A 21636-nucleotide genomic window follows, 5' to 3' on the forward strand; every position below is an offset into this window, starting at 1 on the left:
AGTTTTACTGAAAGAGAGACTAAACAAAACAGAAAATAGTTAGAAATAATATACGCTCAGAGAAAAAAAATAAACAGTAAGAAATCACTAGTTGATGTTTACATATTGTCATTCTACAAATAGTTGTTCAAAATACAAAAATGGAACATGCAAAGTGGGAATTCAAACAGTGAGACTGCAAACAGTTATGTTGAACTGTCCAACAAATCTTAGTAACATGGTTGTCAATCCTACACACTTAAACATACATATAGTTATCCATATCTTCATTTATGTTTAGATTAAAGAAACTAAAGCAGGTTAAAATCATTCTGAACAAAGAATAATAGTATTGCTAGATTTCACATCATGACACTCTGTGACCAGCACTGAGTATTGTAGTGCCTTTTGTTTCAATTTAATTTAGAGAAAGACTAAACAAAACAGAAAAAAAGGTAGAAATAATACATAATTTGAAAGAAAAAACAGTAAGAAATCACTAGTTGATGATTACAGATTGTCTTCTTACAAATAGTTATTCAAGATACTAAAGTGGAGCATATAAAGTGGGGATTCAAACAGTGAGGTCACAACCAGTTCTGTTGAACTATCCAACAAAAACTTAGAAATATGGTTATCAATCCTATACACTTAAACATACATGTAGTTATACATATCTTCAATTATGTTGAGATTGAACAAACCTAAACAAGCTAATATCACTCTGAACAAAGAATAATACTATTGCTGGGATTCACATTTTGGCATTACAGGATCAGCACTGGGAGTGTTAGTGTCTCTTTGTCTTCAAAGTGTCTGTTCATTTCATCATGTGTCATAAGATCAGTTCTCATAAACAAGAGATTCTATACATGCATGAGTATTAACATGTATTTCTATCCTTTCTATATTAGAGGGAGAAACCAAACAAAGCAAGACAAAACAAAACATATTCCTATAAATGCATGAAATGAAAAAAAAAAAGCATATAAGACCCTTGTACAAAGAGTTCTACCATGGTTCCTGTGTTGTCTCTTGTTATCTCCAATAGAATTGGCTATATCATCAGACATAGTATAATTGAATATATCAGTACATAACAGTATTCCACATCAGAATGTGTATCATAGAATCTTATCATCTTCAATGTAGTTGCCTGTGCTCTCAGACTTGATACTATCAATCATATCAGTTTTGAATAAAATCTCTGCCTTATTTCTGTTATGCTCTTTCTTGCCATCAGTTGTCTGCTTATCTTCTTCATTCTGTTTTCTGCCTCCATTCATTGAGGCCTCTCTGCCACTGTTCCTGGAATCCTAGTACTTTTCTTTCTGTCTCTCTCTCTAATGCCCTGCAGTATTCTCTGTAGAGTTGGGTTGGTGGTTGCGAATTTTCCAAGTTCCTCTTTTTCTTGGAAGCATCTTGTTTCTCCATTAATTTCTAGAGGCAGTTTAGCAGGGTATATCAATCTGGGATGGAGGTTATTTTCTTTCAGGGCTTGGAATATTTCACTTCAGGGTCTTCTTGACTTGTTTGTTTGTGTGAAGAAGTCTGCCGTTATCCTGAGGGGCCTTCCTCTATAGGTAATCTGTTTCTTGTCTCTAACAGCTTTTAATATTCTGTTCTTATAATGAATTTCTGGGATCTTGATTATTATATGCCTGGGTGTAGCTCTGTTTTGGTTGTAGGTGGCTGGAGTTCTGTATGCCTCAAATATCAGAATATTATTTCCTTTTCCTATATTTGGGAAGTTTTCCTTAATTATTTCTATGAATAGCCTTTGTAGTTCTTTTGTTTGTACCCCAGCTTCTTCTTTCACATTCTTTATTCTCAAGTTATAGACCCTCTTGTGGTCTTCTAGCCTTTGTATTGTTACTGCTTGTTTTCTTGTTATTTTTAAAAAGTTTTCCCTTTCATAATCCCACATTACAAAACTGTCTTCCAGTTTGGATAATCTATCCTTAGTTTCTTTCAAGCTGATTTTCCATCTTTCCATAGAGGTTTTAATTTGCTGGTAATCTCTTTAAATCTGCTCCATGTATTCTATATTTTTTATATTCTTCATCAAATTGTTTTCTCCTTTGTTTGAATTCCTCCCTTCTTCTGTCTGTGTCTGCTTGAGGGGTGCTTACTATCTCTTTTATTAATCTTCTTATATCTTGCTTTACTTGGCTAAATAATTCACTTTTGAACTCATCTATGAAGTCCTGAATATATCTCTTTATGTCCACTGGCGCTGTGTCTGATACTGCATGTTTGCTGTTCTCATTCTCCTTTGTATTTACCTGTCCTGGGTCAATGTTCTCAGGGTTGGGACCTAGGGACTTTTTATTGTTGCTTCCTCTTCCCATCTTTTTGCTTCTTCCAGGAGGCCCCAGTTTCTTTCTTTGTTGGTTACAATTCTTCTGAAGCATGCTGGCTAGATGACCCTTCCCACTGCCATGTGCTAGTGTTTTAGACAGGGACAGTGTATACTGGCCCCTCCCCTCCGAGTCAGTCAAGCTGCTGTGGCCTGCACTATATTACTATGCACCACTTCCTCTCCAGGTCAGTCAAACTTCTGAAGCTTCACTGGATTAGTGTGGTTATTGTGCGCCACGAGTGTAGGGACTTGATTTCAGATAAGCTATTGAGTCTCAGCCAGGTAGTGTGACCCAGGCCTAGCTCACTCCACCAATCCTGTTCAGGAAAGGAACAATGGACTGAAGTCACTGCTGTCCCTTGTACTTGCCAGTCCTGCCTGGTCCCAGAATGTCATCTGCTGGAGCCCCTGTTTCTGTGGAATGGCTCCACTCCCATCACTTACCACAGGTTGATGCAGGCACCCCACCAACTCAGCTCTTCATTCAGCTCACTGATCCCCCAACTCAATGTAACTCTGCCTACAGTGAGTCGAAGCAGTGGGACCACAGATGGCTTGGCAAGTTGCAGCGGGACCTCGGCAAGTCATGGTGAGACCTTGGATGGTTGGCAAGTCACCTGCTACGACGGCAACACTGAACCATTAGCTGTTCCAATAATAGCACTGAGACTGTACATTTGGTTTTTTCCTTTCCCCTTAATTTCTTCTTGGGATGAAAGAATTCATCTCCTTTTGTTTGGGGCTCCCCACTCTGTATTATGTTGAATTCTGAGTTTACTATCTCAGGGATCCTCTGTAGCCAGTTGTTATTCTTCTCCATTCTTCCAATTTTTTAACTGTCTCTTCTTTAGATATGTTTCACATCTCTTTCATTTCTTTTATCATTTCTTTTTTTTTTATCTGGGATATTATTACTACTTTGAATTCCTTTAAAACTTCCCATAGTTGCTTCTTTATTTCAGTTGCTATTATTTCAGGTGTATGGCATATGTTTTCTTCTATGTGCATAGCTCCTAAGGTTTCTTGGGATGGGCTGGAGGCTTGAGATTGTATTTTGGCCTTTCTTTTTTTCATTTTCCTGTATTTCCATGTTTCAAGTGTTATTCCTAGGCTTCCTCTGGGCCTGTTGGAAATCCTCTTCTATGCTGTCAGCTTCTGGGACTCTGGCTGCCCAGTTCCCCAGATTGAGAGAGAGTCACTGGGGATGTGGGAGGCAGGGCCAAGCCCTGCTGTGCCAGTTCAGTGTGCAGGAAGCCACAAATTTCCCTGGCAGGCAGGAGCAATGATCTTAAACTCCCTCCCAGGGGCTTGTGGTGGTGCAGGGACACTCACCCCAGGCTGTCCAGTCCAGAGTTCAGGGTGCAAGCAGGCAGGCCCAATTCACCAGAGCTGGTTGAGCATGGTAGGAAACCAGAAAGTTGGTGCAAGCCAGTCTAAGCCCTGCTGTGCTGGTTCAGTGTGGCAGGAAGCCATAAATTTCCCTTGCTGGCAAGAGCTAAGATCTTAATCTCCCTCCTAGGGTCTCAGGATGCTGCAGGGACACTCACCCCATGCTGACCAGACCAGAGTTCAGGGCACAGGCTGGCAGGCCCAATTCGCTGGAGCTGGCTGAGCAAGGCTGGACTAGTGTTTCTGTTTTAATATTTAGATCTTTGATCCATTTTGACTTTAGCTTAGTACATGGTGATAAATATGAGTCTAGTTTTAGCTTTCAGCATATGGAGATCCAGTTTTTCCAGCACCATTTCTTAAAGAGACTTTCTTCCAGTGAATGTTTTTGGCCCCTTTATCAAACACAAGGTGGCTGAGCATGTTTGTGGTTGTAGTTGTATCTTCTAATCTACTTCATTGATCTTCAGGTCTGTTTTTATTTCAGTACCATGCTAATTCTATTACAGTAGCTTTGTAGTATAACTTCAAGTCAGAGATTGTGATGCCTCCTGCCTTGCCTTTGCTATTCTAGGTCTCTTCTGGTTTCCAGATGAATTTTTAGAATGATTTCTCTAGATCTGTGAGGTATGCTAGTGGCATTTTGATTGAAATTGCATTGAATCTGTATAAAATTTTTGAGAGAATGGCCATTTTCACAATATTTGTTCTTCCTATACATGAACAAGCCATGTCGTTCCATTTGCGGAGGTGCTCTTCAATTTGTTTTTGCAGGGTATTATAATTTTCCCTGAATAATCTTTTACTTCTTTTGTTAGATTGATGCCTAAGCATTTTATTTTTTGGATGCTATTGTAAAGAGTGTGACTTCTCTTATTTCTCTCCCATTGAATTTATTGTTTATGTGTAGCAATGATATTGATTTTTGAGTGTTGACTTTGCATTCAGCTACATTGCTGAATTTACTTATTATATCTAGCAGTCTTTCAATAGACTTCTATGTAGAATATCATGTCATTTGCAAATAATGGTAATTTAAGTTCTACTTTTCCTGTCCCTACTCCTTTTATTTCTCTCTCTTGTCTAATAGCTCTGGCTAGTATTTTGAGCATGATATTGAATAGGAGTGGTGATAATGGACATCCTTGTCTTGTTCCTGATTTTAGGGTAAAGGCTTTCAGTTTTTGGCCATTTAATATGATGCTGGCTGTTGGTTTGTCATAGATGGCCTTTATCATATTGAAGTAAAGGCCATCTATTCCAAATTTTTGTAAGTCTCTTACCATGAATGAGTGTTGGACTTTATCAAAAGCCTTTTCTGCCTCTATAGAAATGATCATGTGATTCTTATTTTTTGCTCTATTGATATAATGGATTACATTTATTGATTTGTATAAGTTGAAGCATCCCTGCATTCCTGGGATGAATTCCACTTGGTTGTGGTGTGTAATCTTCTTGATTACTTGTTGCATTCTGTTTTCTAGTATTCTAGCAAGAATTTTTGCATCTACATTCATTAGGGAGATTGGCCTGTAGTTCTCTTTTTTGGTTGGGTCTTTCTCTGGTTTTGGTATTAGAGTAATACTTGCTTCCAGGAATGAGTTTGGGAGAATTGCTTCCCTTTCAATTTCATTGAAGAGTTTGAATTTCTTGTAAAATTTTGCAGTGAATCCATCTGGACCTAGAGTCTTCTTTGTTGGTAAGGTTTTAGTTACATTTTCAATTTCATTAATTGAAATTTGATTTTTCATCAGTTTTACATCTTATTTATCCAGGTTTGGTAATTCATATGTTTCCCGGAAACTGTCCATTTCTTCTGTGTTATCAAGCCTATAAGAGTAGAGGTTTTCAAAAAAGATATTGATGATCTGTATTTCCACAAGGTCTGTAGTGATTTCAACCTTTTCATTCCTTATTGCATGAATTTGAGTTTCTTCTTCTTCTTTTTTTAAAATAAGATTGGCTAGGGGCTTATCAATTTTATTTATTCTTTCAAAGAACTAACTCTTTGATTCATTGATTCTTTGGATTGTTTTCTTAGTCTCTATTGCATTGATTTCTGCTCTGATCTTTATAATTTCCTCTCTTCTTTTGGCTTTGGGCTTGAATTGTTCTTTTTCTAGATGTTTGAGATGTAGTATTGGGTTGTTTATTTGTGTTCTTTCTGGTTTCCTGATGTGAGAATTCACCACATTAATTTTTCCTCTGAGGACTGCTTTCAGTGCATCTCAAAGGTTCTAGTAAGTTTTATTTATATTTTCATTTGCTTGTAGATATTGTTTGATTTCTTCTTTAATTTCCTCTGTGGCCCACAAGTTGCTCAGGAGTGTATTATTCAATTTCCATATGCTGTGGAGTTTTTGCAGTTTCTTTTATCATTAATTTCTAGTTTCATGGCACTATGATCCAATGACATGCATGGGATAATTTCAATTCTTCATTTACATAAGCATGTTGTGTGTGCTAGTATATGATCTGTTTTAAAGAGTGACCCATGTGCTGCTGAGACAAATGTATATTTTGATGTTGTTGGGTGTAACACTCTGTATGCATCCACCAAGTCCATTTGTTCACAGATGTGATTCAGTTCTGTTATTTCTTTGCTGATTTTCTGTCTAGTTGATTGGTCCCTTTGTGTCAATGGGGTGTTAAGGTCTCCCATTATAATTGTGTTATTGATTACTTGATTTTTCATTTCTGTTAATACTCGTTTTGTATAGCTGGATGCTCCAGAATTTGGTGCATAAATATTTAAGATTGTTATCTCTTCTCTTGACTTTTTCCACTAACTAGTATGTGGTGACCTTCTTTATCTCTTTTGATCATTCTGGGTTTGAAGTTTACATTGTCTGCCATCAAGATAGCTACCTCTGCTTTGGAGGGAGGAGGTTCTTGTTGCATGGAGTATTGTTTTCCATCCTTTGATTTTCATTCTATGAGTTTCCTTTTGGGTTAGATGGGTTTCTTGTATATAGTATTTGGTTGGATGTTGTTCTTTGACCCATTCCGCCAGTCTGTTTCTTTTAATTGGTAAATTGAGACCTTTTACATTAATGGTTATAACTGATATGTTTTGGTTTATTTTTTGACATGTTATCTTTCTGCTGTTGATTTTTTACCTTTCCACTTTGTTTGCTTTGCTTAGTGGTTTTTTCCTATGTCTATCTAGGATGTTTTTCCATATTCTTTGCAGGATTAGATTGGTGGTCATGAAGTTTTTCAGCTGTTTTTTCTTGTGGAAGTATTTTACTTCTCCATCAATTTTGAAGGACAGTTTTTCAGGGTACATCAGTCTGGCTTGGAAGTTGTTTTCCTTTAGGATCTGAAATACCTCACTCCATGCTTTTCTTGACTTTATTGTGTTGAGGACTCTGCTGTGGTTCTGACAAGCTTTCTTTTGTAGGTGATCTGTCCCTTCTCTGTAATAGCTTTTAATATTCTGTTCTTATGTTGGATTTCTGGGATGGAGATTATTATATGTCTGGGTGTAGTTTTATTTTGGTGATGGCTATTTGAATTTCCATATGCTTCCCTGATCTGTATGCCAGTTTCCATTCTCATGTTTGGGAAATTTTCAGCTATTACTTTTGTAAATAGCCTCTATCATTTGTGCTGTCATCTTTTTTTTTGTTTGTTTGTTTATACCTATCAATCTTATGTTGGCTTTTTTTTTTTGCATCATCTTGCAGCTGTTGAATTGTTATTTCCTAATTTCTTGTTATGTTTAAAAGATCTTTCCTTTCCTGTTTACTAGTTGCATTCTTGCCTTTGAGGTCTGAAAGTCTAACTTCATTTTCATTGAGGTGGTTTTGCCAACTTTCTTTTTTTTTTTTTTTAATTTTATTTAAGGAGAAAAGAAAAAAAAAGCAGAGAAAGGGTACAAGTTATACAGATTTGCAGAAAAAAATGAACAGTAGGAAATCACTAGTTAATGGATTACATATTGTCATCTTAGAAATAATTGTTCAAGTCACAAAATTAAAGCTTGTAAAGTGGACATTCCATCAATGATACTGCAAACAGTTCTGTTCAATGATCCAATAAAACTGTGATATCATATTCTATCTTATACACTTAAATATACATGCAGTTATATAGTTTAGAGCACTCTCTTTTCCTCTCTTTTGTACAATGACTATTACACATTTTGGGTTTCATTGCTCCCATGGTTCTTATTACTTTTTTGGAAGAGAGTAAAACCAAATGTGACATAACAGAACAGAATCGGTCAAGTCAAAAGGGTGGACATAATAGATAATGTGAAAACATAATACAAGGTGATCAACAATGGTTACCATAATGCCTCCCGCTATCTCTAATAGAATTGCCTATACCATTAGTTATAATACAATTGAACAAAACAGTAAAGAACAAAACCGACAAAACCAAAACATTGGAGACATTGTAGGTCTTCAAAAGTAGATAAAAGTCAACGAGAATGGGCGTTATAATGAATCTCATTATCTTCACAGCTGATGCCTAAATTTTCGAACCTGATACTATCCAGCAAAACAGAATAGAGGAACATCAGTTAAAAACCAGATGGTGAGAGTAATACAGGGCTTTAAATCGAGGTAATGGAAAGTCAAAGTGGGTTACTATAATATATCCTGCTATTTTTTCCTTTAATTAAAAGGATAAAAATTTTAAAAAAGTATTAAAAAAGTCAATAATGGAGTGGAGATTGAGATAAAAGAGGGCATAACAACGAAACAGCACAGATCAAAACATAACCATTTAAGCAGAATAGTGTTTCACCACCAGATAATCCTGACCTAAAAGTAGTTACCATATTGTCTCTTTCCTTGAAATCCTTGAGTACAACTTCGTATACTGTAGCATTAAGTATATCAAAATAATGTAAAACCATTTAAGAGAATGACAGCATTACAGAGTATTTAGAATCGACTAACAGAAAATGAACAATGGTTTCTGTATAATCTCCTTGTCTTTAAAAGGTTTTTGCTTATACTATCGTACATAATAAAATCCAGTAAGATGCAACCTATTTAGACCATTGGAGACAGAAGGACAAAAGCTAGATGAGACTTCAAAACAAGATGATACTAAATCAGTATTACCTATTAAGATGTCATTTTCTCCAAAATAGCTGTTCCTATCATCCAATCTTCTCTGCCTCATTTCTGTTGAGCTCTTATTCTGTCAGTAGCTGTCAGTTTGTCTTCTTCACTTTGTTCTCTGCTCCATTAGTTGTGGCCTCCACTATTTCTGGATTCTTTGTATTTTTCTTTTTTTAGAATATCCTGCAATACTCTCTGTAGAGTTGAATTGGTGGTTGCAAATTCCCCCAGTTCCTCTTTATCCTGGAAGCACCTTGTTTTTCCATCAATTTCCAGGGATAGTTGTGCAGGATATCTCAATCTTGGCTGGAGATTATTATCTTTCAAAGCTTGAATTATTTCCCCCCACGCTCTTCGTGATTTGATGGTTTGTGCAGAGAAATCTGCTGTAATTCTGATGGGTGCTCCCTTGTAAGTGGTCTGTTTCTTGTCTCTGGCAGCTTTTAATATTCTGTTCTTGTATTGAATTTCTGGAATTTTTATTACTATATGCCTGGGTGTTGCTCTGTTTGGGTTGTAGGTAGCTAGGGTCCTGTATGCCTCATACATCTGAGTATCTTTACCTTTTGCTAAATTAGGAAAATTCTCCTGGATTATTTCTGTGAGTAGCTTTTGTAGTTCATTTGTTTGTGTCCCTACTTCTTCTTTTATGTTCTTAATCCTTAAGTTATGGATCCTCTTATCATCTTCTTGTCTTTGTATTATTGCTGTTTGTTTCTTTGTTATTTTTAAGAAGTTTTTTATTTCATTCTCCCATATTACAATTCTGCCCTCCAGTTCAGATAGTCTATCCTTAGTTTCTTTCAAGCTGTTATGCCAGTCTTGGATAGACTTCTTAGTTTCTTGGTAGTCCCTTTGAACCTGCTTCACGTATTCTATGCTTTCCCTGTTTTCTCCATCAAACAATTCTCCCCTCTTTTTCTGTTCTTCCATTCCACCATCTGTTTTTTCTTGGGTGGTGCTTAGCATTTCTCTAACTATTTTGCATACTTCTAGCTTCATTGATAACTTCATTCCTGAATTGGTCTATGAGGCTCTCTATATGGTGCTTTATGTGTATTGGTGCGGTGTCCGCTACTGCCTGTTTCTCAGAATTGGGGGCCGAGGAGCCTTTCTTGTTGCTGCCTCTTCCCATATTCTCTGTTCCTTATATATGCAAGCTTATATGAGAGGCCCAGCTTCTCTCCCTGTCAGCCACAGCCTGATCGAATTGCGCCGGTTAGGTGTTCCCACTCACCGCTGCGCACCAGGCAGCCTACGTGGGGGCCCGCCCCTCCCGGCCTCAGTCAGGCTCTGGGATCTGGGTTGGGCCAGCCTACGGGATCCGCCGGAAGCATCACGCAGGCCAGGCACTTTTCACCAATCCCGCCCGAGAGGGGAATGTGTCGCTGGAGTCGCCACCACGCCCTGCTCCCGCAGGACTGCTGGGGCCCAGAAAGTCCTCTGCTGGAATCAAACTGTGGTGGAGTGTCAGTTTCTCTCACTCACCTCGCCACAAGTCAGAACATGCCTCCCTGCCCGTCCTGTTTTCGACTCCGTTCGCAGACTCCCGTTCTCAGAGTTTCCGCGCGTCTCTCTCCTTGCCGAGCCGATGTAGAGGCAGCCAGCCACCGCGCGGCGGGAAACCCAAATCGCGGCTTCCAATGGCACAGGGTCCAGCCTCAGCAGCGAGACTTTTCTGTTCCTGTTTTAGCACCAGGACTGCATTCCAAGTTGGTTTCTCTCAGCCGAGTTCGTTCCTGAGTCAGCAGAGCATAACTCCACCTGCTTATGTCTCTTTAGTCCGCACCATACCTGGCTTCTGAGCCTAGTTTTTCAGAGAGCCTCTGGTAGTTGCTGTTATCTGTCCGCCATGTTCTCCCGGAAGCGGTTTTGCCAACTTTCAATGGGGATTTTTGATTTCCTGGATATTTCTTTGAATCTGTTTAATGCATTGTTTGTTTCTTATATTGTTCATTCATGTTCTTTCATGTTTCTGTTTTTTTGCATTGTTCCTCTAATTTTTTAACTATGTCTTCTTTAGATGTGTTCAGCATTTTTTTCACTACATTTATCATTTCTTCTTTTATGTGGGAAATTATTTCTGATCTGAATTTTTTATAACTTCCTAGAGTTGTTTCTTTACTTCAGTTGCTATCACTTCAGGAGTTTCAGTATATGGCATACATTTTCTTTTATGTCCATGTCTCCTAGGCTTGCTTGGGATAAGCTGGACATTTGAGATTACACTTTGCTCTTCTGTTTGTCATTTTCCTTAGGGAAGCTGAATGCAAGGTCTCAGTTGTTTCTTGGGTTGAGAATATATATCCCTACTGCATGGAGTTTCTCCAATTGATTGAAAGTCCTTAGACAGACATTACCACATGGCTCCAGCCACCCAGGGTTGCATGGTGGGGCCTCATCAGTCTTCCAGTGAGGTACCAAAGCTTCCCTATGGGCTAGAGAGTGCTGCATGCACTTTTGGCTTGCCAGGCAGTATGTAAGCAGCTGCAGGCAGCTAGGGAGTTGCTGGGTGGGCCTGGATAGGCCCAGAAGGACCCCCCAGTGTGTCCTCTGGTGATGAGGGAGGCTTTCTGGGGTCTTACCTGTCTCTGAGCAAAGCACCAAAGCCTTCTTGTGGACTGCAGAGCAATGAGCACACTTCAGCTTGTCAGGCGGAACACAGGCAGTTGCAGGCAGCTTGGGAGTCACTGGGTGGGGGCTTCATCTATCATCTTATTTTGAAATTTTCTACCATCATTTTTTTCTTTAAAATAAAATTAAGAGAAAAAGAATAGCCCCATCTAAATCTGTCAACAGATATTTAGTTCTGAGATTAGAATGATCTTTAAATCTGAAAATGACACAGGCAGCTCACCAACATTTTCTCTTGTTAGCTCATAAACTAACCATAAATTCTTACTTTCTCCTTGTACTTCTGTCAACCTAGGTAACAGTTTCACTACACCAACTACAGTGCCTTGTAACTATGTTTCTGTAATTTGACAAATATTTATTCCCAGAAATGTATTTGGATATTGCCATGCCAAATATTGACTTAATGTTATTTATTTGTAGTTCTTAAAATTGAAAATGAAAATATTTTCTTATTTATGTAATTAATTATTTTGGGCACTCACTTGGAAATTACTCTGTCTTCCCAAACAAAATAGGGTCTAATGTAGCAACCAAGTGCAGCTGTAGATGTTTCTTGGGGGAAGGACGGTGAGAGAGTGAAAAAATAAAGAAGACAAAAGCTGAGATCAGGTGCAGCCCTCACTCTCCTGATGGGAGAGAAAGAACTGCTCAACCACGGTGGCATTGTTATTTATACACTCAAGAGGAAGAGCTCAATTTCAATCCCACTGCCTAACATCTTGTTTTTCTGGCTGGCCTGGGTCCCTTGCCTTTTTGGAGCTGAAACAACATTTACGTGGCTTGTTTTGAGCTCTCTGTGTTTTCAGGGATGGCCCTGCTTTAGCCTCACACATGTGATCTGTCTCCAGCTTGAAGGGCTCCTTACATATCCTTCTTTTTTGTTTTGTTGTAGCAAAGAATGGGTGGTCAATTGAAGCTGGAGGAGCTGTGTTTGAGGAACTGTACAGAAGACCTTTTTTTTTTTGAACACTTTCCATTTTCAGTTCAGTCCAAGGATCTTAAATGTCTACATTCAGCAATTGACAGTCCATTAATCCATAACAGTAGACAGCTATTAGTGAAGCTGGCAGTTGTCAAAAGGTGTTGCTGATTTGAGTTTCTTTTATGGCTAAATATATTAATATAACATTGTTTTATACATTTTATTATTATACTTTTCTGTAGGAAGCCTAAGACCAAGTTAAAGTGAGACCTACATTAAGAACAATTGGTTTTTTGTTATCTATCAAGGTCAGTTAAGTTTCCTCAAGAAATGCCTTGGAACCATGCATAGCACCTCTTAGCTCTGTAGCTCTGCCTTTAACAAAACTTACAAGATTGCATCCTATTAAGCAACTTGTCAGGGGTCTGGGCTCCTCACTTTGTATGAACCCTCATCCTGTGCAAGAGGAAGGCAGGGAGATGGTATGAGTGCTGCACCCCGGGGAGGTGTGTAGCCTACTTACAATGTAAGGGAGGAAAAGAGGTTTTTTCTCCCCCTCTTTTTTTTATTTAAAGAGGAAAAAAGAAAAGAGACAAAAAACAAAGCAGTAAAAGGGTACAAATAATACAGGATTTCAAGAAAAAAATATAGTAAGATATCACTAGTTAATAGGTTACATATTATCATCTTAGAAACAGTTGTCCAAATTATAAAATTAAAGCATATAAAGTGTACATTCATACAATGAGATTGCAGACAGTGCTGTTCAATGGTCCAACAAAAGCTCAGTAATATGGATTTCCATCCTACACACTCAAACATACATGCAGTTATATCCCTTAGACCACCTTCCTTTTCTCTCTTTTTAACAACAATTACACTTTTGGTTTTTTTTTTTTTACTCCCACATTTCTTATTACTTTTTTGAAGAGAATAAAACCTAACATGACTAAACAAAACAGAGTCAGTTAGAACAAAAGGATGAGCATAGTACATGGTGCAAAAATAGAATATCAGGTGATCAAAAATGGGTATCATTGTGCCTCTTGCTATTTTTAAAAAGAGTTGCCTATATCATCAGGTATAATAGAATTGATCAAAACAGTACAGAACAAGACAAATAAAACCTACACTGGAGATCTTACAGGATTTCAAAAGAAGATAATAGTCAAACCATAATGGGAATCATAGTGAATCTTATTGCCTTCAAAGTGGTTGCCTATACCCTCAAACAATACTATCAAACAAAATAGAATATAGTAAAATCTGACAGAACAAGATGGGGAGAACATGCTGGGGTTCATATCAGGTTAATAGGAAAACAAAAAAGTTACTATAATATACCCCACTATTTTTTAATTTAGTTTTCCCTTAATTGAAAAAAAAATGTAAGAAAAAAATAGATTAATTTTAAAAAGGGTGGAGACTGTGATAAAAGATGACATTGTATTAGAACAACGCAGGTCAGAACCGAACAATTTAAGCATCATTGTGTTTTACACCCAGATAATCTAACATAATAGTAGTCACCATAGTGCCTCCTTCCTTGAATTATTTGAGTATAACTTCATATACTATAGCATCAAGCATATCAAGACAGTCTGAAGCTATTCAAGAGAATGAAGAAGATACTGGGTATTTAGAACCAGTTAACAGAAAATGAACAACGGTTTCTATATTATCTCTTTGTCTATAAAAAATTTTGTTTATACTATCACATATAGTAAAATATAGTAAGATACCACATGCTAAAACTAGTGGAAACAGATGCACAACAGCTTGCTGGGACTTCAAAACCAGATGATATTAAATCAGCACTAGCTTTTATGATGTGTTGTTTTCTTCAGAATAGCTATTCGTACTATCACCAATACTAAAATTGAACAACCCAGGTTAAAACCATTGCAATTAATGAATGATAACATTATATGGATTCAAACCAATATGATTGGGAATCATGATTGCCACATACTTTTATGTATTCTTATCATTTCTTACACTAGGGAAACTATTTGGTATTTATACATGTGAGTTTGATTTATTTCACTTATGAGTACAGTCTCAAGCTGCGTCCATTTATTTATAAATATCTCAATGTGATCACTCTTTAAAGCTGAGTAGTACTCCATTATATAAAAATACCACAACTTTTTTACCCATTCCTCAGTTGATGGACACTTAGGTTGTTTCCAAGATCTGGCTATTATAAATTGTGCTGCTATAAACATGGGTGCACATATATCACTATTCAGTTCTTCTGGGAATATGCCTAAAAGTGGAATAGCTGGGTCAAATGGTGCTTCCAGTCCCAGCTTTTTGAGAAACCTCAGAAATCTCCAGACTGACCTCCACAATGTTTTCACTAGTCTACACTCCCACCAACAGTGCAGGAGAGTTCCTTTTTCCCCACAGCCTCTCCAGCATTTGTTGTTGGTTTTCTTGATCTTGGCCATTCTTTCAGGAGTGAGATGGAATCTCAGTGTGGTTTTAATTTGCATTTCTCTAATGACCAGTGATGGCAAACACTTTTTCATGTATTTATTTGCCATTTGTATTTCTTCATCTGAAAATTGTTTACTCATCTCAGATGCCCATTTTTGGATTGGGTCTTTGAATTTTAGTGGTCTGATTTTTTAAAAAATTCTTTTTATGTTCTAGACAGAAGTCCATTGTCTAACAGACAGTTGACTAAGATTGTTTTCAAAATTCATGGGTTTACTTTTTACTCTGTTGATTTCCTTTGACATGCAAAATCTTTTTAATAAGATGAGATTCCAGTTATTGATTCTGGGCAGTATTTCCCATGTAGCTTGATTTTTGTTCACTAATTCTCTGCCTACCTCTCTGTCTTCAAGATTTCTATCTGCTTTGTCTTTCAGCAGATTTAGTGTTTTTGTTTTAATATTTAGATCTTTGATCCACTTTGACTTTAACTTAGTACATGGTGATAGGCATGGGTCTAGTTTTAGTTTTCAGCATATGGAAATCCAGTTTTTCCAGCACCACTTATTAAAGAGACTATCTTTCTTCCAGTGAAAGTGTTAAGTTCCTTTACCAAAGTTAAGTTGGCTGAATATGTTTGTAGTTGTAGCTGTATCTTCTAATCTATTCCATTCATCTTAAAGTCTGTTTTTAGTCCAGTACCAAGCTGATTTTATTACAGTAGCTTTGTAGTATGACTTCAAGTCAGGGATTGTGATGCCTCCTGCTCTGCCTTTGTTGCGTAGAACTGTCTTTGCTCTCCTAAAGTCTTTATGGCTCCAGATTAATCGTAGGAATGCTTTCTCTAGATCTGTGAGGTATGTTAATGGTATTTTGATTGGAATTGCATTAAATCTGTATAACAATTTTGGGACAATGACCATTTTCACAATGATTGTTCTTCCTACCCATGAACATGGAATGTCTTCCAATTTTCTAAGATCCTCTTCAATTTCTTTTTTCAGAGTACTATAATTTTTGCTGAATAGATCTTTTACTTCTTTTGTTAGATTGATTCCTAAATATTTCATTTTTTAGGATGCTACTGTGAAGGGCATGGCTTTTCTTATTTCTCCCTCAATGAGTTTGTTGTTGGTGTATAGAAATTCTATTGAATTTTTGAGTGTTGGCTTTGTATCCAGCTACATTATTGAATTTATTTATTATATCTAGAAGTCTTTCAATGGAGTTTTGGAGGTCTTCTATGTAGAATATCATATTATCTGCAAATAATGATAATTTAACTTCTTTTCCTATCCTTACTCCTTTTATTTCTCTTTCTTGTCTAATAGCTCTGGCTAGTATTTCCAGCACTATATTGAATAGGAGTGGTGATAAGGGACATCCTTCTCTTGTTCTTGATTTTAGGGTAAAGGCTTTCAGTTTTGGGCCATTTAATATGATGCTGGCTGTTGGTTTGTCATAGATAGCTTTTATCATATTGAGGTAATGAATGAATGAATGTTAGACCTTATCAAAAGCTTCTTCTGCATCTATATAAATGATTATGTGATTCTTATTTTTGGCTCTATTGATATTATGGATTACTATTATTATGGATTATTATTGATGTGCATATACTGAATCATCCTTGCATTCCTGGGATGAATCCCACTTGGCCATGGTTTATAATCTTCTTGATGATTTGCTGCATTGTGTTTACCAATATTCTATTGAGAATTTTTGCATCAATATTCATTGGGGAGACTGGCGTGTAGTTCTCTTTTTTGGCTGGGTCTTTCTCTGGTTTTGGTATTATGGTTATACTTGCTTCCAGGAATCAGTTTGGGAGAATTGCTTCGCTTTCAATTTCATTGAAGAATTTGAGCAGTGTTTGCATTAAGTCTTCCTTGAATTTCTTGTAGAATCCTGCAGCGAATCCATACAATCTAGGCCTTTCTTTGTTCATTAGATTCTAATTACATTTTCAATTTCACTAATTGAAATTGAGTTATTCATCAGTCTTACATTTTCTTGATCCAGCTTTGGTAATTCATATGCTTCTAGTAATCTGTCCATTTCTTCTGTGTTATCTAGCCTATGAGAGTAGAGGTTTTCAAAGTAGGTATTGAAGTCTTCTGTATTTCCACAGGGTCTGCAGTGATTTCACCTTTTTCATTCCTTATTGCATGAATTTGAGTTTATCCTTTTTAAAATAAGGTTGACTAGGGGCTTATCAATTTTACTTATTCTTTCCAAGAACCAAGTCTTTGATTAATTGATTCTTTGTGTTGTTTTCTTAGTTTTTGTTGCATTGATTTCATCTCTGATCTTTATAATTTCCTCCCTTCTTTGGTTTTTAGCTTGACTTGCTCTTCTTTTTCTAGATGTTGGAGATGTAGCATCAGGTTGTTTATTTGTGTTCTTTCAGTTTTCTTGATGTGGTAATTCACTGCAATAAATTTTCCTCTGAAGATGGCTTTCATTGCATCCCACAGGTTCCAGTAAGGTGTATTTGTGCTTTCATTTCCTTGTAGATACTGTTTAATATTTTCTTTAATTTCCTTTGTGACCCACAGATTGCTCGGGAGTGTATTATTCAGTTTCCATGTGTTTGTGGGTTTTTTGCCGTTTCTTTTTCATCAGTTTCTAGTTTCATGCCCTTATGATTTGATGACATGCATGAGATAATTTCAATTCTTTTGCATTTACTTAAGCATGTTCTTTGGGCTAGTATATGTTCCATCTTAGAGAGTGTCTCATGTGCTGCTAAGACAAATGTATATTCTGATGTTGCTGGATAGAACACTCTGTATATGTCCACCAAGTCCATTTGTTCCAGATGTGATTCAGTTGTGTTATTTGTTTGCTGATTTTCTGTCTAGTTGATCTGTCTCTTTGTCTCAGTGGGGTATTAAGATCTCCCATTATATTTGTGTTATTGATTATTTGATTTTTCATTTTTGTTAAAGCTTGTTTTGTGTAGCTGGATGCTCCTGAATATTGTGCATAGATATTTAAGATGGTTATCTCTTCCTCTTGAAGTTTTCCCCTAACTAGTATGCAGTGACCTTGTTTCACTCTTTTGATCATTGTTGGCTTGAAGTTCACATTGTCTGCAAAGAGGATAGCTACCCTTCTTTTCTTTTGGGTTCTTGTTCCATGAAGTATTGTTTTACATCCTTTGACTCTCAGTCTATGAGTTTCCTTTAGGGTTAGATGGGTTTCTTGTATACAGCATATGCTTCATGTTGTTTTTTGATGCATTTTGCCAGTCTGTTTGTTTTAATTGTTGAATTGAGGCCATTTACATTAATGGTTATAATTGATATATATTTCTTTATTTTTAACATGTTGTCTTCCTGTTGTTGATTTTTACCTTTCCATTCTATTTAACTGTTTGCCTTACTTAGCGGTTTTTTCTTATGTGTATCTAGGATGTCTTTCAGTATTCTTTGCAGGGTAGGTTTGGTGGTCATGAAATTTTTAAGCTGTTTTTTGTTGTGGTAGTATTTTACTTCTCCATCAGTTTTGAAGGACAGTTTTGCAAGGTACACCAATCTTGTTTGGAAGTCATTTCCCTTTAGGATCTGAAATACTTTACTTATGCTCTTCTTGACTTCATTGCTTGTGTTGAGAAGTCTGCTGCTGGAGACCACTACGAAGTGCCTCTGAGCAGGATTTAACTTTTACTAATTGGCTTTCTGTGTTTATCTTTGAGTGTCCTAGGCCTTGGCTCCTTGGCTGTCAATGGGAGCTGATTCATAGTAAGTCAACCTCTTTGAATCACTACTCCTGGCTGAGGTGTATAGTGGCCTGTGAGGCCAGAGATACCTCAAAAGGCAAGATAAGGCCACAGCTGAAGACACCTTGGCTCCAACACTAATTAAGTAAATAGAGACTGCAGCTGCAGGCATGTCACTCCTGCAGTCTCATTCCTATCATAAATGTTATCTTGGAGATAAGATGGTTCTCCTAAATTGGCTTAATTTACTACTTGGAGAAGTCTTTAAGTGACTTTCAATGGCCTGCTCATTTCCTGTGCTTTCCTCAGTTTCCCAAATTTTTGTCTTTGGTCCTAATAAAAGTGGGCTGATCCAGAGAACTCTTGGTCATAAGTCCTCAGAGTCTTGATCTCAACTAAAGGGTTTTGATCCTCCTGAAGCCCTAAAAAATCATACAATTTGTCTCTTTTTATTTAAAAGATAAAAGATCCACCATACACTTATTTGGAAGATCAGGGATCTAGGTCAAGATCCAGTAGTCTGCTGTGATTCTGATGGGTTTTCCTTTATTGGTGAGCTATCTCTTTTCTCTAACACCTTTTAGTATTCTGTTGTTATGTTGAGTTCCTGGGATGGTGATTATTATATGTCTGGCTGTAGTTTTATTTTGGTGATGGCTATTTGGAGTTGTATATGCATCACTTATATGTATGTCAGTTTCCATCCCCATGTTTGGGAAATTTTCCGCTATTACTTCTGTAAATAGCCTTTTGATATCATTTGTATTGTCCCCTTCTTTTTCATTTATCCATATCCATCTTATGTTGTTTTTCTTTGAATCCTCTTACAGCTGTTGAATTGTTATTTCCTGATTCCTTGTTATTTTTAAAAGATCTTTCCTTTCCTGTTCACTAACTGCAATCTTGTCTTCGAGGTCTAAAATTCTATTTTCACTTTCATTGAGGTGGTTTTGCCAACTTTCAATGGAATTTTTGGTTTCCTGGATATCTCTTTGAATGTCTTTCATGCACCTGTTTCTTTCTTATGTTGTTCATTCAAGGTTTCCATCTTTGTGCACTGTTCATCTATTTCTTTAACAATATCTTCTTTAGATGTGCTCAGCATTTCTTTTATTACATTTATCCTTTCTTCATTTACCTGGGAGATTATTTCTGATCTGAGTTCCTTTATAGCTTCCTGGAGTTGTTTCTTTACTTCAGTTGCTATCATTTCAGGTGTGTAGCTTACATTTTCTTCTATGTTCATGTCTCTTGGGCTTGCTTGGGATTGGCTGGAGGTTTGAGATTGCATTTTGCTCTTCTATTTTGTCATTTTCTTGTAGTCCCCTAGGGAAGCTAAAGGCAAGGTCTCAGTTGTTTCTTGGGTTGAAAATGTCTATCTCTATTGCAGGGAGTTTCCCCAGTTGAATGGAGGTCATTACCCAGGCTTTACCAGTCAGCTCCCAACCACTCAGGGTCACTGGATGGGATCCAATTAGGTCCAAAGGGACCTTCCTAAGGGTCCTCTGGTTATGGGGGATGCTGGATGTGGTCCTACCAGGTTCTGAGCAACTTTGCTGAGGCTTCACAGCTAAATGGAGATTGTTGTGCAGGCTTTTGGCTTATGAGGCAGAGCACAGGTAGCTCTGGGCTACTAGGGGGTCACGGGTTGGGGCTTAACTAGGCCTAGAGGGACATTCCTGAGGGTTCTCCAGTGATGGGGGATGCTGGTTGGGGCCCTACCAGTCTCCAAGTGACTTGCTGGGGCTTCACGCTGGATGGAGATCACTGTGCAGGATTTTGGCTCACAAGGCAGAGGACACGCAGCTCCTGGCCACTTAGGGTTGCTGGATAGGGCCCAAATAGGCTGGGAGGGACCTTCCCAAGGTTTTCCTGGTGCTGAGGGATGCTGAGTTGGGCCTTACCAAGCTCCAAGCAGTGTGCCAAGGCTACACAGCTGGATATAGATTGCTGTGCAGGCTTCTAACTCACAAAGCGGAGCACAGGCAGCTCTGGGCCACTTGGGGGTGTCCATTACCATTTCAACCTGTATAACCTGGTCTTAAGATGCTTCATCCATTGCTTTAAAAAAAATATGATATAGTTGATGAATGAGCACCATGCTGGATGCTGAGAAAGAAGAATATCATACATTGTAGAAGTGGTCTCCACGTGTAAATCACAGAAATGCTAAGAGGTCATCTTACTCCAGAATGATGGCTCTCTCTCTCCTTTCCTTTCTCTCTCTCTCTGTCTCTCTGTCTCTCTGTCTCTCACTCTCTGTCTCTCTCTGTCTGTCTGTCTGTCTGTCTCTCTCTCTCTCTCTCTCTCTCTATATATATATATATATATATATATATATATATATTATAGAGTATCAGTCATAAAGAAGGGTAAATTTGTGTCATCAAAATGGATGCATCTTGAGACTATGTTAAATGACATAAATATGGCGCTGTTTCTTTTAAGAGACACCCAAGATATAAACAATTTAAAGAGAAAAGTAAAAGAAGGACCATAGAAAACAGTGTGGTACACTTCGAGGAGACTGAAAGGGGCTGTGACAGTGAGGACTAAGGAACTGGAAGTAAAAATGATTAAAATGTAGTACGTGTATGAACCAACTTCCAAGATGAGTATAATTATTATGTATCACAAAATAACATATGTATCAATAAAAAGTGACCTAAAATTTAAAAACTACAATAAAAAATGAAAGTAGTCTCCAGATTTTTAAAGTTGGAAAAAAAGTTTTCTTACTCTCAAATTCTAGCATTGGTTTGAAAGTCACCTATTTTATTTTATTTGCTTTTTAAAGAAGGTTAGTATTGCATCACCTGAATTTACCATTCTGCCTGGCATATGCTGAGTAGCTGACAAATGTTGGATTTCATTGTTATTACTTTTATTCTCTTTTTACTGTGGCAAAACTCCATAATCATCTTCCATGTCCTGTACTGTTTTTATTCCCATTTTTCCAATTAATAATGTCAACAGGCAAGTAGCACAAGTGTGTATTACATTTAAATATAAATTAGTAAAATCATTGTATTAACATACTAAGGACATATCAGTTAGTATAAATTCAAGTTCCCGAAACTTCAGTGTTACAGCCGAGGGG

The sequence above is a fragment of the Cavia porcellus genome, unplaced genomic scaffold (genome assembly GCF_034190915.1).
Source record: "Cavia porcellus strain 051 isolate PalLab524CR breed Dunkin Hartley unplaced genomic scaffold, mCavPor4.1 scaffold_7, whole genome shotgun sequence".
In the NCBI taxonomy this organism is placed as follows: Eukaryota; Metazoa; Chordata; class Mammalia; order Rodentia; family Caviidae; genus Cavia; species Cavia porcellus.